This window comes from Gopherus flavomarginatus, chromosome 3, assembly GCF_025201925.1.
Source record: "Gopherus flavomarginatus isolate rGopFla2 chromosome 3, rGopFla2.mat.asm, whole genome shotgun sequence".
Taxonomy (NCBI): Eukaryota; Metazoa; Chordata; order Testudines; family Testudinidae; genus Gopherus; species Gopherus flavomarginatus.
Window position 1 is genome coordinate 272,776,469 of NC_066619.1, and position 15,434 is coordinate 272,791,902.

The following is a 15,434-nucleotide window of genomic DNA, read 5'->3' on the forward strand; positions in this document are numbered from 1 at the left end:
TGATGAGCATGTTATAGAAGCCTGTATAGAACAGGGTAAAGCAGTTAAGACTATAGTATTGCCTAAAGAGGACATAACAATTCTCCCTTTTTCCAATTAACAAGGAAAGATAATCTTCATTGTAAAGATGCCTATGAATTTCCTGACATGAAGGCGGTTTCCTGAATCCTTATTATGATTTATCGTTTAGATTACAGCAGTGCCCAAAGGTCGCTGGGCTAGGTGTTATACGAAGCCATAGGAAAACAAAGTCTATGCCTTGAAGAAATCGAAATGGATTTTCCCATGCATCACTGCTAGTTCCAGCAGAACTGTATAAGCTCCTGTGACGTTATGAGTATAATATAATATCTCATTGAAAGGTGACAGGGCCAGAAAGAGTTAAGTAACTCACAAATTGACCTGACCCATGGGTGAATCTTAGGAACTGGTTAGGAAGATATGTAAATGAATAGAGCTTTGAAATGCAAGTCTGCATTGTTAGAGATCTCAAGGGTAGATGTTTGCTCAGGTCTTGTAAGCAAACAAGTCTTGTCTATAGCTATAGCTTTAATTCAAAGATCAAAAAGGAATATTAACATTTAGGAAGATACTTGAGGGAAATAGTAGTGTTGTCTGTGTGTCTCTTTGAAGGTTGTGGTAACCTGTATCTGAACTTTTTAATGGAAATATTACCCTGTACTAATTGCCAGGATGTTTGGAAGGAGTTCAGCCTATTGTTTTCTTGGGCCAAAAGGCTGCTGGAAATGTATAAGAACCCTGGGACATGATCCTACTTCATCTCAGATCTGCTTTGGGTTTCAAGAGGGGGAAACCTTAAGCCACAAGGATTGAGATCCCCAGTCATTGACTGGAGCCACCCTGAATATTAACATTGGACTGTAACCTATGGACTATTTCTAAAAGGACTTTTGGCAACTATAAGCTCGCCTCTGCTATGCATCTGAACCTCAAGAATTGAATTCAAGTCTGTCTGTATATTGATCTTTTAACCAACACTCTCTCTCTTTTCTTTTTTAATAAATTTTAGCTTAGTTAATAAGAATTGGCTGTAGCGTGTATTTTGGGTAAGATCTAAGTTATAATTGGACCTGGGTATGTGGCTGATCCCTTGGGATTGGAAGAACCTTTTCTTTTATATGATGAAGTAAGATTTTCAGGAATCATCATCATATCTGACAGGTGTGTCTGGATGGAAGCCTGAGGCTGGGCACTTTAAGGGAACTGCGTGGTTTGGACTTCTAAGTAACCAGTGAGGTACTATAGAAGCTGTTCTGTGCTGGCTGGTAAATCTAAGTATTGGAATATCCACCAGCATTTGGGGTTTATCTGCCCCGTTTTGTTTGCAGTTCACCCTGATTGAGTGACCTCAGCTGGCTCCCACAGGCAGCACCATCACACCTCCTACAGATGCATTTTATCTTCATGGTTTTATTTGCTGAAATACTTTGTGACTCATGTTTATGAGGAAAACAGTATCAACCCCATTCGTCTTTATTCACTTCTTTGCAATGCAGATGGATTTGTAACTTGTACAAACACTATGCTGTGTCAAAGCGAATGACATTAGAGGGTGCTGTTCATTTATGTTTGCTGCAGCAATGAGATCGCGAAAATATCCCTAGTTTGGGTGGGACAAGCGAACACATTCTTATTGTTTATAGTAAGATTTCCCTTCATTTATTCATAATGGACCCGAAAACCTAGCCCTCTTGGGTGCCATCTCTCCCTTCAGACATTTAACTGCTTGGATTGTAGCCACATAGTTGGTACTTAGAGAGCTGAATGACCTAATTTGTACAGTACCTGCAGAAATTTCAGGATACAAAAACTGTACCTGCAGTTATTTCCTTCTGAAAAATTGCTGTCACCAAAAAGGGTGGACTAGAAGAGACTTGGCTTTAAATCAGACCCAATGTAAATAAACAAGATAAATAATATGTTAACAGCAATACTGAAACATAATGGTCCAGATTTGGATTTCAGATGTATTGGTGTTGTAGCGAGGCTGTGTGGCTCCCCTCCTCCCCAGGGAGGGTTGAGTCCCATCAATCACCCCCCAGGGCGGAACCACTGGGAGGACGTCCAGCCCCTCAAAGGGTCAGGCGGCGGCCTGGAAGGATAAAAGCCGGACCTCAGCCCTCAGTCAGGGCCCGGCCGCCGGCAGGAGCAGACGTGCCCCCTGACCCTCCTCACCGGGAAGCCGCTGAGGCCTGAGGCTGCCGGGGCTGCCCCGCAGTCGCTACGACGAGGAGCTGCCGGGGCTGCCCCGCGGTCGCTACGACGAGGAGCTGCCAGAACTGCCCCGTCCCTGCTATGGCCCCGAGGAGCCGCCAGACCAGACCTGGTCCGCCGTCCCGGAGGTATTCCCAGACCTACCGCCCTGCCCGGACTGGGAGGAGCCCATGGTGCTGGACAGCCCAACGGACCAGGTAGGAACCAGGGGGGAGGCTGGAAGTAGCCCGGGGGAAGCTGACCTTAGTCAGGCTGCAGAAGGCCCTGCGCCTATGTCAGTGTGTTTCGGTCAGGACCCCCTTCCCCACTGACCGCCACTAGCGGCGTCAGCCGCTACTAGGGCCGGGCTGGAACGCAGAGGAGAGGGTGGGCCTGCGTTCCCCCTGCCACCTGTAACCGGGTGGCAGACTCCCCCCCCCCATTGCCACTGCTCTGCCCTGCCCCAAAGGGCTAGAGCTGATAACTGTTACAGTGTTTGTTGGTGCCCCGCCCCACCCAAGGGCTGGGCCCCTATTGACTTTGCCACTGCCCCGCCCTGCCCCAAAGGGCCAGAGCTGATAACTGTTACTGTGTTTGTTGGTGCCCCGCCCCACCCAAGGGCTGGGCCCCTATTGACTTTGCCACTGCTCTGCCCTGCCCCAAAGGGCCAGAGCTGATAACTGTTACTGTGTTTGTTGGTGCCCGCCTGACCCAAGGGCTGGGCCCCTATTATGTAACTGTGTCGCTGTTCGGTCCCGCACACAGGGCACGAACCGCTGGAGCGGACTGTGGTCCTGAGGGCAGAGGCCCTCGGACGACGAGACGAGGATGGTGTGGATCCCCTCCTCCCCAGGGAGAGTTGAGCCCCGGCACCCCCTCGTCCACATTTGGCACCTGACCAGGGACCGCTGAGCCCCTTGCCCCTGTGAGGAGGGGCCGATAGGAGCACTAAGCTACTCAGCGGTTCCTGGACTGAGACATGGATCTGGAACGGCTGTTCCAACTGCTGGCAGAAAGTCAGGAAAAACAACAGGCGGCGCAACTGCTGCAGCAGCAACAGCAGCAAACCGCTCTTCGTGAACAGCAGCAGCAACGAGATGCCGCCCTCTTCCAGCAGCAGCGACAGCAGCACGCTGCCCAGCTGGAGCAGCAACAGCAGCTTATCCTGCAACTGGGAGGCCAGCTACAGACGCTCCTCGGGGCTGCCGCCTGACCCGCCGACGGAGCCGCGGGGGCGGACGCCGGCGGTCCCCGGGCACCAGCGCCCCTACGCCTGACCAAGATGGGCCCGGGGGATGACCCAGAGGCCTTCCTGGTCACGTTTGAGCGGGTTGCTCTAGTCGCAGGGTGGGCCCGAGCACAATGGGCCGCTCTCTTGGCCCCCTATCTGATTGGGCCAGCGCAGTTGGCCTATCGCGGGCTGACAACAGAAGACGCCCGAGACTACGACTGAGTGAAAGCGGCGATCCTTGATGCCTTGGACGTCAGCCCCGAAACCTTCAGACCGTGGTTCTGGGGCCAGACGTATCCGGCAGGCGCACGTCCTCGACTGGTCGCCCAAAGCCTGAAGGAAGCCGGTCACCGCTGGCTGCAGCCCAAAACCCGTACGGCGGAGGAGGTAACTGAGCAGGTCGTTCTCGAGCTGTTTATGCATATCCTGCCTGCGCGAGGATGGGCCTGGGTCCTCTGCCATCGGCCCGCCACCCTGGGGGCTGCGGTCTCCTTAATGGAGGATTTCCTCGCTGCAGAGACTTCAGTGGGGCCCGCCTTCTGGGCCCAGCCCCGGGACCCGACCAACCCCATGGAGGGAGAAGAGGGTCCGCTCCGCCTGGAACGCTGGGCCCAGGTCACGGGCGGGCCCCGAGCCGGCCCCTCGGGCCCAATGTTCTGAGCCTGCCCCGCCCACGGGGGTGGGGACCTCTCTCGCTGGCCTGTCGGGGCCCCGCCGAAGCCCCCGAAGTCCCCGGGCCAGCGGGCCCTGGCGCGACCGTTCAGAAATAGGACCCTGCTTTGGGTGTGGGAGGACAGGCCACCTACAGAGGGACTGTCCCTAGATGGAGTGTGACTATGGGCAGGTATGCGCAAGTGAAGGTCGGGCTCGATGACCCCAGCCCCCTAAGCTCATGATCCCGGTGGTCGTGGGGGACCAAGCCACGACGGCCCTGGTTGACTCTGGCTGCAGCCAAACGTTGGTCTGTCAGGCCCTGGGACTGCCGATCGACCCCGGCCTGGGACCTATCCACCTCCAGTGTATCCATGGAGACGTTTGGCCCTACCCAAGCGCCCTGGCCCGGCTGACGGTCAACGGCCTCACCCGGTCGCTGATTGTCGGGGTGGCCCCCCGGCTGGCCTACCCAGTCATCTTAGGGCGCGACTGGCCGGCCTTTGAGGGGCTCCTCCGATCCATCCCGGCCCTGGCGGCTAAGCCCCCGGAACCCCCGGAGAGGACCGAAGGGGGCCCCGAGGAGCCCGGGGTAGAAACTGGGGAGGCCGGGGTTTCGACCGAAGGGAGCCCTTCCACTGCCCGTTTTGACACGGACTTTTGTCAGGACCAGCGGGCCAACCCCACTCTCCAAAGGGCCTATGAGCAGCTTGCGGCCATCAACGGGTCAGTCATCGACCCGGGCTGGGCTACGCAGTGGCCCCACTTCGAGCTCCGCTGGGACCGACTCTACTGGGTCGAGCGGGACCCCCGCACGCAAGAGCCCCGAACACAGCTTCTCGTGCCCCAGTGCCATCGAAGGCCCATAATGAGCTTGGCCCACGACATACCAGCAGCGGGACACCTAGGGCATGAGAAGACCCTGGCACGGATTTGGGCTCGATTTTATTGGCCAGGGATAGACGGGGATGTTAAGCGGTACTGTAGTTCATGCCCGGGGTGTCAACTGGCCGCCCCTCCCCGGACATCGAGGGCGCCCCTGGTCCCGATGCCTCTAATTGATACACCGTTCGAGTGGGTTGCCATGGACCTGATGGGCCCGCTTCCCTGGAGCACGGCAGGATTTCAATATGTCCTGGTCCTAATCGACTATGCCACATGGTTTCCGGAAGCCATCCCTCTGCGGAGCATCACGGCCCGGACCATCGCGGGTGAGCTAGTGAAAGTGTTCGCCTGCGTGGGGTTGCCGAAAGAGGTCTTGACAGACCAGGGCATGAATTTCACGTCCCGCTTGCTGAAACAGGTCTGCCGACTCCTGGGGATAAAGCAGCTCCATACCTCCGTCTACCACCCCCAGACGGACGGGTTGGTGGAGCGCTTCAACCGCACCCTTAAGGGTATGCTCCGGAGGTTCCCACCAGACGAACTTCATCACTGGGACCAACTCCTCCCGCGGCTGCTCCTCGCTGTCCGGGAGGTTCCCCAGGCTTCGACCAAGTTCTCCCCCTTTGAACTTCTCTATAGGCATAGGCCACGGGGCCTCCTGGACCTTATGAAGGAGACGTGGGAAGGACCTTATGAAGGAGTCGGCCTCCCCAACCCAGGGGCTTCTCCAGTATGTCCTCCGACTGCAGGAACACCTAACCCAGGCCGGAGTCCTGGCGAGGGAGAACCTTAAGACGGCCCAGGAGAAGCAGGAGCGGGGTTATAATAAGGACACGCAAATGCGAGAGTTCGCCCCCGGAGACTGGGTTCTCTTACTCCATCCTTCCAGCGAGTCAAAGCTGCTGGCCCGTTGCCAAGGCCCCTACGAGGTGCTTCGGAGGGTGGGGCCCGTCAACTACGAGATTCGCCAGCCAGGCCGCTGCAAGGAAAGGCAGTTGTATCACATCAACCTGCTGAAGCCATGGCGGGACCGGGAGAGCCTGCTGATCGACCCATGCCCGCCAGAGTCAGAGTTGGGTCCGGAAGGGGCCCGGATGGAGGAGATGTCAGAACCTGCATTAGGAAGCACCCTGACGGAGGAGCAACGGGAGCAGGCCAAGTGCCTCCTGTGGGCCTTCCATCGGACCTTCCCGGCGCTACTGGGCTGCACGGATGCCACTTGCCACACAATCCAAACAGCGCCCGGGAAGGTCATTCAGGAGACTACCAGGCCGATCCCATACCGAATGCGAACAGAGGTGGAGGAGGAGGTTTGGGCAATGTTGGCCTTAGGGGTCATTGAACCATCCCAGAGTGAGTGGCGCAGCCCGGTGGTCCTAGTACCTAAGCCGGACGGCTCCTGGCACTTCTGTATAGACTTCCGAAAGGTGAATGCCATCTCCCGCTTTGACGCATACCCGATGCCCCGGGTCGACGAGTTGCTCGGCCACCTCAGAGAAGCCCACTATATCACCACACTGGACCTCAGCAAAGGGTACTGGAAAATTCCCCTCGAGGAGGCGTCCAAGGAAAAGACCGCCTTTGCCACCCCGTCCGGGCTGTATCAATTTACGTGGATGCCCTTCGGCCTCCATGGCGCCCCCACGACCTTTCAGCGGCTGATGGACCACCTCTTGCGACAGCACCAGGAGTATGCGGCCGCCTTCTTGGACAATGTCTTGATCTACAGCCGCTGTTGGGACGACCATCTGAATCGGGTCGCGGCGGTCCTCCGAACCCTTCGGGAGACGGGGTTAACGGCGAACCCCAAGAAGTGTCGAATAGCCTGGGAGGAAATGACCTACCTCGGTTACACTGTTGGGCAGGGGTGGATAAAGCCCCTCGTGGGGCAGGTCCAAGCCCTGGCGGAGTGCCCCACCCCGACCACGAAGCGGCAAGTACGGCGCTTCTTGGGGCTCGTAGGATATTACCAACGGTTTATTCCCCAATTCGCGTCAATTGCCGCACCCCTGACTGGGCTACTGAAGAAGAACAGCCCCCGAAATGTGCACTGGACCCCAGAGTCTGATGCAGCCTTTAAGACGCTCCGCGACTGCCTGTGCCAGGAGCCCGTCTATATAGCCCCGACTTTGATAAACCCTTCATCCTTCAGACGGATGCATCTGATGTGGGCTTAGGGGCTGTCTTATCTCAGGAAGGGGCTGGCGGAGACCACCCCGTCCTGTATATGAGTTGCAAGCTATTCCCCCGGGAGTGGAGCTATGCCACGGTCCAAAAGGAGGCCCTCGCAGTCAAGTGGGCCTGCGAGGCTCTTCGGTTCTTCCTCCTGGGGGTCCCGTTCAATCTGGTCACCGACCACGCCCCACTCCAATGACTAATGCGGATGAAGGATAACAATGCCCACATTATGCGCTGGTACTTGGCCTTGCAGCCCTATGCGTTCACCATCCGGCATAGGGCTGGCAAGGACCACGTCAACGCGGACTTCTTCTCCCGCCTCGCTGAGATGGGGCAGCCCGACCCTGACCGACGGGGGTTGGACTTGAGGGGGTGTGTGTGTAGCGAGGTGGTGTGGCTCCCCTCCTCCCCAGGGAGGGTTGAGCCCCGTCAATCACCCCCCAGGGCGGAACCACTGGGAGGAAGTCCAGCCCCTCAAAGGGTCAGGCGGCGGCCCGGAAGGATAAAAGCCGGGCCTCAGCCCTCAGTCAGGGCCCGGCCGCCGGCAGGAGCAGAAGTGCCCGCTGACCCTCCTCACTGGGAAGCCGCCGAGGCCTGAGGCCGGTGGGAGCTGCCCCGCGGTCGCTACGACGAGGAGCTGCCGGGGCTGCCCCGTCCCTGCTACGGCCCCGAGGAGCCGCCAGACCAGACCTGGTCCGCCGTCCCGGAGGTATTCCCAGACCTACCGCCCTGCCCGGACTGGGAGGAGCCCATGGTGCTGGACAGCCCAACGGACCAGGTAGGAACCATGGGGGAGGCTGGAAGTAGCCCGGGGGCAGCTGACCTTAGTCAGGCTGCAGAAGGCCCTGCGCCTATGTCAGTGTGTTTCGGTCAGGACCTCCTTCCCCACTGACCGCCACTAGCGGCGTCAGCCGCTACTAGAGCCGGGCTGGAACGCAGAGGAGAGGGTGGGCCTGCGTTCCCCCTGCCACCCGTAACCGGGTGGCAGACTCACCCCCTCCCCCATTGCCACTGCTCTGCCCTGCCCCAAAGGGCTAGAGCTGATAACTGTGTTTGTTGGTGCCCCGCCCGACCCAAGGGCTGGGCCCCTGTTGACTTTGCCACTGCTCTGCCCTGCCCCAAAGGGCCAGAGCTGATAACTGTTACTGTGTTTGTTGGTGCCCTGCCCGACCCAAGGGCTGGGACCCTATTGACTTTGCCACTGCTCTACCCTGCCCCAAAGGGCCAGAGCTGATAACTGTTACTGTGTTTGTTGGTGCCCCGCCCCACCCAAGGGCTGGGCCCCTATTGCCTTTGCCACCGCTCTGCCCTGCCCCAAAGGGCCAGAGCTGATAACTGTTACTGTGTTTGTTGGTGCCCTGCCCGACCCAAGGGCTGGGACCCTATTGACTTTGCCACTGCTCTACCCTGCCCCAAAGGGCCAGAGCTGATAACTGTTACTGTGTTTGTTGGTGCCCCGCCCCACCCAAGGGCTGGGCCCCTATTGCCTTTGCCACTGCTCTGCCCTGCCCCAAAGGGCAAGAGCTAATAACTGTTACTGTGTTTGTTGGTGCCCGCCTGACCCAAGGGCTGGGCCCCTATTGACTTTGCCACTGCTCTGCCCTGCCCCAAAGGGCCAGAGCTGATAACTGTTACGGTGTTTGTTGGTGCCTGCCCGATCCAAGGGCTGGGCCCCTATTATGTAACTGTATCGCTGTTCGGTCCCGCACACAGGGCCCGAACCACTGGAGCGGACTGCGGTCCCGAGGGCAGAGGCCCTCGGACGACAAGACGAGGCCGGTGTGGCTCCCCTCCTCCCAAGGGAGGGTTGAGCCCTGGCACCCCCTCGTCGACAGTGTCAATCTGCTGTATCTCGACTGCAGTCAGTGGTGTTACTGAGAATTTACACCAACAAATCTGAGCTCAGACTCTGGACCAAAAAGCCAAAGCCTGAGTAAGGGTCTTACTTTTACTCATTGCTTACCCTGTCCTAATTTTGGTACATCCCCAAACAAACAAAGTGAAAACCCAGTTTGATGGTGCAAACATGTCGAAATAGGAAGCATATACGTGGTTTACATTTATGAAGCATTTTACAGCATGTCCCAAATTAGCTCCAAATTCAGTCGTCCTTTGTGTGCTGAGAGGGATTCTGAGTTGTGGGAAAAGGGAAATCTGCTGTCAAGGCAGCATATTCATGGATGGACTCCTTCCATTTACTTGGGTGGGAGGGAGTTGAGTCATCCCCAGACTCCCCAGCAGGGTACAAAGTGGAACAATTTCCCTCATATTGGCTTGCAAAGTAATTAATAATGAAAGAACACAAAATGGACACTGTGTAGAATCAAGCACGTGAGTTTATTACGCACAGCGCTGGCAGAGTGTCACTTTGCTTATTAGGCTCAGAGACACTGTCAATCAATTGATTACAGTGGATTATATGGATTTTCCATGGGTGGAGGAAAGTGACTGTGTAGGTAGTGGCAAACCCCTGGATAGGTCTAGCAGCAAGACAAGATAAGCACAGTAGCCAACAGTCAAAGATTATATAATGTCTCTGCCCATGGTTTCAGGTTTACAAGTAATATACAATTAGTACATCAAACAATGTATAAAATGTATTAGTATAAAATATATATGTTGAATTCTGATTTGGGGTCCATGGGAATGAAGTCGCTCCTCTGATTGTCCAACAGGTACATACCTGGGGGTAAAAGCAAAGAGACAAATGAAAAGTACATGGCAATAAAAATTGTTTTGCAGTTGCTCATTTGTGCTTCTAAGGGCAGGCACTGGTATTTGTGAGAAGCAGGAGGGAGGAGGTCATATCTCATCCTGACATGCTTGAACCTTGTCCATAAACTCAAGGTTGATGAATGAGAAGGTATCTCTTCCTACAGAAGGAATGAGCACAGACAGAAACAGGGCCTCTTTCTTTCCTTCAGTCTGTTTGAAACTTCAGGTAAGAGTACCAATTACTGTTCCCCATCTGGCATTTTGCTGACCAAGCTTATCTTAGTAAAAAGCTTTTGTTTGTTCTGCTTCTCTGAGCTAATATTGTTCACTGTTTGCTAGGCCTCTGGCCTCTAGACCAAACTCTGGACTTTGGGCCTGTAAAAAGAGCTGACACAGCCTGTATCAGGTTTTTACATAACAGCACATGGATTCTGGCCCTTCAGTCCCTCCTATTGACCCTAGGGTTCCCTAATCCACCAGGTCAAATATACTAATTTTAATGTACCCAGCTTACTTCGGAGTTGCCAGTAAAGCATCAATACCAACAGGAATGTCAGATAGACACTCCCCACATAACTTGACAAAATATCACCCAGATCCATCCATTGCCCATAATCATCGCTTTAACTTCCACTGCCTGATTCCGCACGTCCGAGTACTTCACATCAGCCTAGTCCACAGTTTCCCCTATCATGGTGTACCTCAGACAGCCTTCCCCTATATGCCTCTGGGCCTCAGCCACCAACTCCTCGTTCTTCACCTGCAGGGCCTGTAGAACCTCCTCTAGATACTTACTGCCGTAGTACCATTCTGGATCTCATGTTAGGTTACCCGTCATTGGTGGAATGTGGTGAAGCAGTGTCCCATCAACGGTCAGGGTTGCCCTTCGGGGGACCGTCATGCACACAGAGGGATGTGTCGATGGGCAGGGCTTTTCATTTAACTCAATGGAGTGGTTCTGGGCAGTCACACACCAGTAGGTACTGTTCATCTGGACCAGTTCCATGTGCACCAGTTTCTCAGTGATGGCCACTTCGAACCTAGACAGATTTCTTACATTATAAGGGCATATACATAGAATTTCCTTATTAGGGTGGGTGCAACATTCACTAGGGTGCAACGCTTTCCCGGCAACCTTGGAATATGCAATGCCTTCTATTTTTGTAACCTGACCCATCCTCCATACTGGTAGGAAGGTCACCATTCTAGCTTGTTGTGAGTGAAGGATTCCCAGAGGCACTAGGAGACTGAAGATTATGCTGTGACTTATCCAAACCAGTCTTTGGACTCTCATTGATTCTCTGTTTCCCCATTCCCATGAAGGGGTACTGGGGAGATGGGGGTCCCACCACTTCCATAAGGGCTGGGTGGACCTGGCCATCCAGGAGATCAGTTACAATTTTCTATGTGGTGATAGCCAATGCTTGCCCTTCTCTCCAACAACTTTCCTTCAATTTCTTTATTTTGGTACCATTTATTAACAGGCTGGTGAATTCTTGACCCAGGTATTTTGTTATATCCAATGAGGTGGATACAGAGTTTGACAGATCTTTTAAGCTGTCTAGGATTAGTTGACTGGCCCTGTTAGTATCCAATCCTCCCTTTCACATGGCACACTACTTGTGTCCTTCATTATGCACCACAGGGGCAGCAGGAACCACAGCAGGAATCCCCTCATGGTTGCCCTTCAGAACTTGCAGAGGAAATTTCAGCGGGTGAAGGTAGGGTGGTCCCATAGCAAAGGCACTGGCTGGAGAGGCCTGGATTCTGTGCTTAGCTCCGCTGCTGGCTCACATTGTCACATTAAGTATCAGAGGGGTAGCCATGTTAGTCTGGATCTGTAAAAGCAGCAAAGAATCCTGTGGCACCTTATAGACTAACAGACGTTTTGGAGCATGAGCTTTTGTGGGTGAATATCCACTTCGTCAGATGCATGTAGTGGAAATTTCCAGGGGCAGGTATATATATATGCAGGCAAGCTAGAGATGCTAGCAACCTGGAGACTCTCATCAATAACCAAACTTCCATACAAACGGACTTCACTAAAATAAGACAGGAGATCTACATTACTCACTTCACCTCTCTACAAAGGAAAAAGGACTGTAAGCTGTCTAAACTCCTACCTGCCTCATGGGGCCACAATCGTGGTACCCCAACCCACCCAGCAATATCGTCAATCTATCCAACTACACACTCAGCCCAGAAGAAAAGTCTGTCCTATCTCGGGGACTCTCTTTCTGCCCTGCCACCCCCACCAACATGATACAGTTCTGCGGCGATCTGGAAGCCTACTTTCGTCGTCTCCGACTCAAAGAATACTGTCAGGACAACACTGAACAGCGCACTGATACACAGGTACCCTCCCACCAACAGCACAAGAACTCCACATGGACTCCTCCTGAGGGTCGAAATGATAGTCTGGACCTCTACATTGAATGCTTCCACCGACGTGCACAGGCAGAAATTGTGGAAAAACAACATCGCTTGCCTCATAACCTAAGTCGTGCAGAACGCAATGCCATCCACAGCCTCAGAAACCACCCTGACATTATAATCAAAGAGACTGATAAAGGAGGTGCTGTTGTCATCATGAACAGGTCTGACTACCGAAAGGAGGCTGCCAGACAACTCTCCAATACCAAATTCTACAGGCCACTTCCCTCAGATCCCACTGAGGAATACACTAAAACTGCAACATCTACTCAGGACACTCCCTACACTAACACCAGAACAAATCAACATACCCTTAGAGCCCCGACCAGGGTTATTCTATCTACTACTCAAGATCCACAAACCCGGAAATCCTGGATGCCCCATCATCTCGGGCATTGGCACTCTCACTGAAGGACTGTCTGGATACGTGGACTCTCTACTCAGACTCTATGCCACCAGCACTCCCAGCTATCTCCGTGACACCACTGATTTCCTGAGGAAACTACAATGCATTGGTGACCTTCCAGAAAACACCATCCTAGCCACCATGGATGTAGAGGCTCTCTACACGAACATCCCACACACAGATGGAATACAAGCTGTCAGGAACAGTATCCCTGATGATGCCACAGCACAACTGGCTGCTGAGCTCTGTGCCTTTATCCTCACACACAACTATTTCAAATTTGATGACAATATATACCTCCAGATCAGTGGCACCGCTATGGGCACCCGCATGGCCCCACAATATGCCAATATTTTTATGGCTAACCTGGAACAACGTTTCCTCAGCTCTCGTCCACTCACGCCCATTCTCTACCTACGCTACATTGATGACATCTTCATCATCTGGACCCATGGGAAGGAGTCTCTGGAAAAATTCCACCAAGATTTCAACAGCTTCCACCCCACCATCAACCTCAGCCTGGACCAGTCTACACAGGAGGTCCACTTCCTAGACACCACGGTGCAAATAAGTGATGGTCACATTACAACCACCCTATACCGAAAACCTACCGACCGCTATGCCTACCTTCATGCCTCCAGCTTCCGATCCCGGGCACATCACATGATCCATTGTCTACAGCCAAGCACTGAGGTACAACCGCATCTGCTCTAACCCCTCAGACAGAGACCAACATCTACAAAATCTCCTCCAAGCATTCTCAAAACTACAATACCTGCACGAGGAAATAAGGAAACAGATCAACAGAGCCAGACGTGTACCCAGAAGCCTCCTACTGCAAGAAAAACCCAAGAAAGAAACGAACAGGACTCCACTGGCCATCACATACAGTCCCCAGCTAAAACCTCTCCAACGCATCATCAGGGATCTACAACCCATCCTGGACAATGATCCCACACTTTCACAGGCCTTGGGTGGCAGGCCAGTCCTTGCCCACAGGCAACCTACCAACCTGAAACATATTCTCACCAGCAACTGCACACTGCACCATAGTAACTCTAGCTCAGGAACCAATCCATGCAACAAACCTCGATGCCAACTCTGCCCACATATCTACACCAGCGACACCATCACAGGACCTAACCAGATCAGCCACACCATCACCGGTTAATTCACCTGCACCTCCACCAATGTAATATATGCTATCATATGCCAGCAATGCCCCTCTGCTATGTACATTGGCCAAACTGGACAGTCGCTACGGAAAAGAATAAATGGACACAAATTAGATATTAGGAATGGCAATATACAAAAACCTGTAGGAGAGCACTTCAACCTCCCTGGCCACACTATAGCAGACCTTAAGGTGGCCATCCTGCAGCAAAAAAACTTCAGGACCAGACTTCAGAGAGAAACTGCTGAGCTTCAGTTCATCTGCAAATTTGACACCATCCGCTCAGGATTAAACAAAGACTGTGAATGGCTTGCCAATTACAAAATCAGTTTCTCCTCCCTTGGTTTTCACACGCAACTGCTAGAACAGGGCCTCATCCTCGCTGATTGAACTACCTCATTATCTCTAGCTTGCCTGCATATATATATACCTGCCCCTGGAAATTTCCACTACATGCATCTGACGAAGTGGATATTCACCCACGAAAGCTCATGCTCCCAAACGTCTGTTAGTCTATAAGATGCCACAGGATTCTTTGCTGCTTTTATTGTCACATTGGTCAAATTACTGAGCATCTATAGGCCTTACTTTCCACATGCATAAAGTGAGAGTAATGACAGTCGGTACCTTTTGTAAAATGCTGGTATAGCCCACTGGTGAGTGTGCATTGCAGGTCTCTTCTCTGCCTGTTTGTGACAGCCGACTCTTTAGCTCAACCTTTGCCTGGCTGCACCAAGGGTCGCACTGATACAGCTACACCGACAGCTGTAACATGGGCAAATCCCCGGTTTAGATGAGGGCTGGTCAAATTTATTCAAATTTATATAAATTGATGCAAATTGAAAATGTGCTGGGTGTTTTTGCCTGCAGATGTTGGCAGGTATGCACTGTCTGCATACTAATATAACAGGCTCTCTCCAATTATTATAGTCTCGTGGGGATTTAGGAATATGAGTAAATTAAGCCTCAAAGTATTATCTCCATTTTACAGAGGGAGAGAGAGAGAGAGAGAGAGAGAGAGAGAGAGAGAGATCAGTGCGGCCTCAGGTTAGAATTGTGTTAATCTTTGCAAGATTTTGTGTCTTAGCCTTTTTATTTAGCAAAATTATTCTTTTATTGACATTCTGTGCTGCAGTGCTATCTTAAAAAAAATAACATTTTGCTTGTAAAACAATCCCATATCCAGAGCCACAGACTCTGCTGAAAGGGAGCTAATCTGAATTAATCCTGCTGAGTCCTGACCTCCATGCTCTGTGCTAGCTGCCTGACGCTAATTTCCTGGGGAGGCCAGAGCAGTGAAACAGCTCAGAAAACAATTGATTGTGCTGTTTCATCTGTCTCTGGAAAAGTCAAGTATCATATTCCCAACAATGGCACTCAGTTATTATGGCCATGGGAGCCATATTAGCATCTGGATACATGAGCAACTGCCTCCCAATGGGAGTAGGTGGTATTACACCCTGCAGTATGGAGCACATGCTGTAGATATTGCAGTGTGGTGTGGTTGGAAGCTGGAGCATTATTGGTGGCGCATAGCCCCATCATCC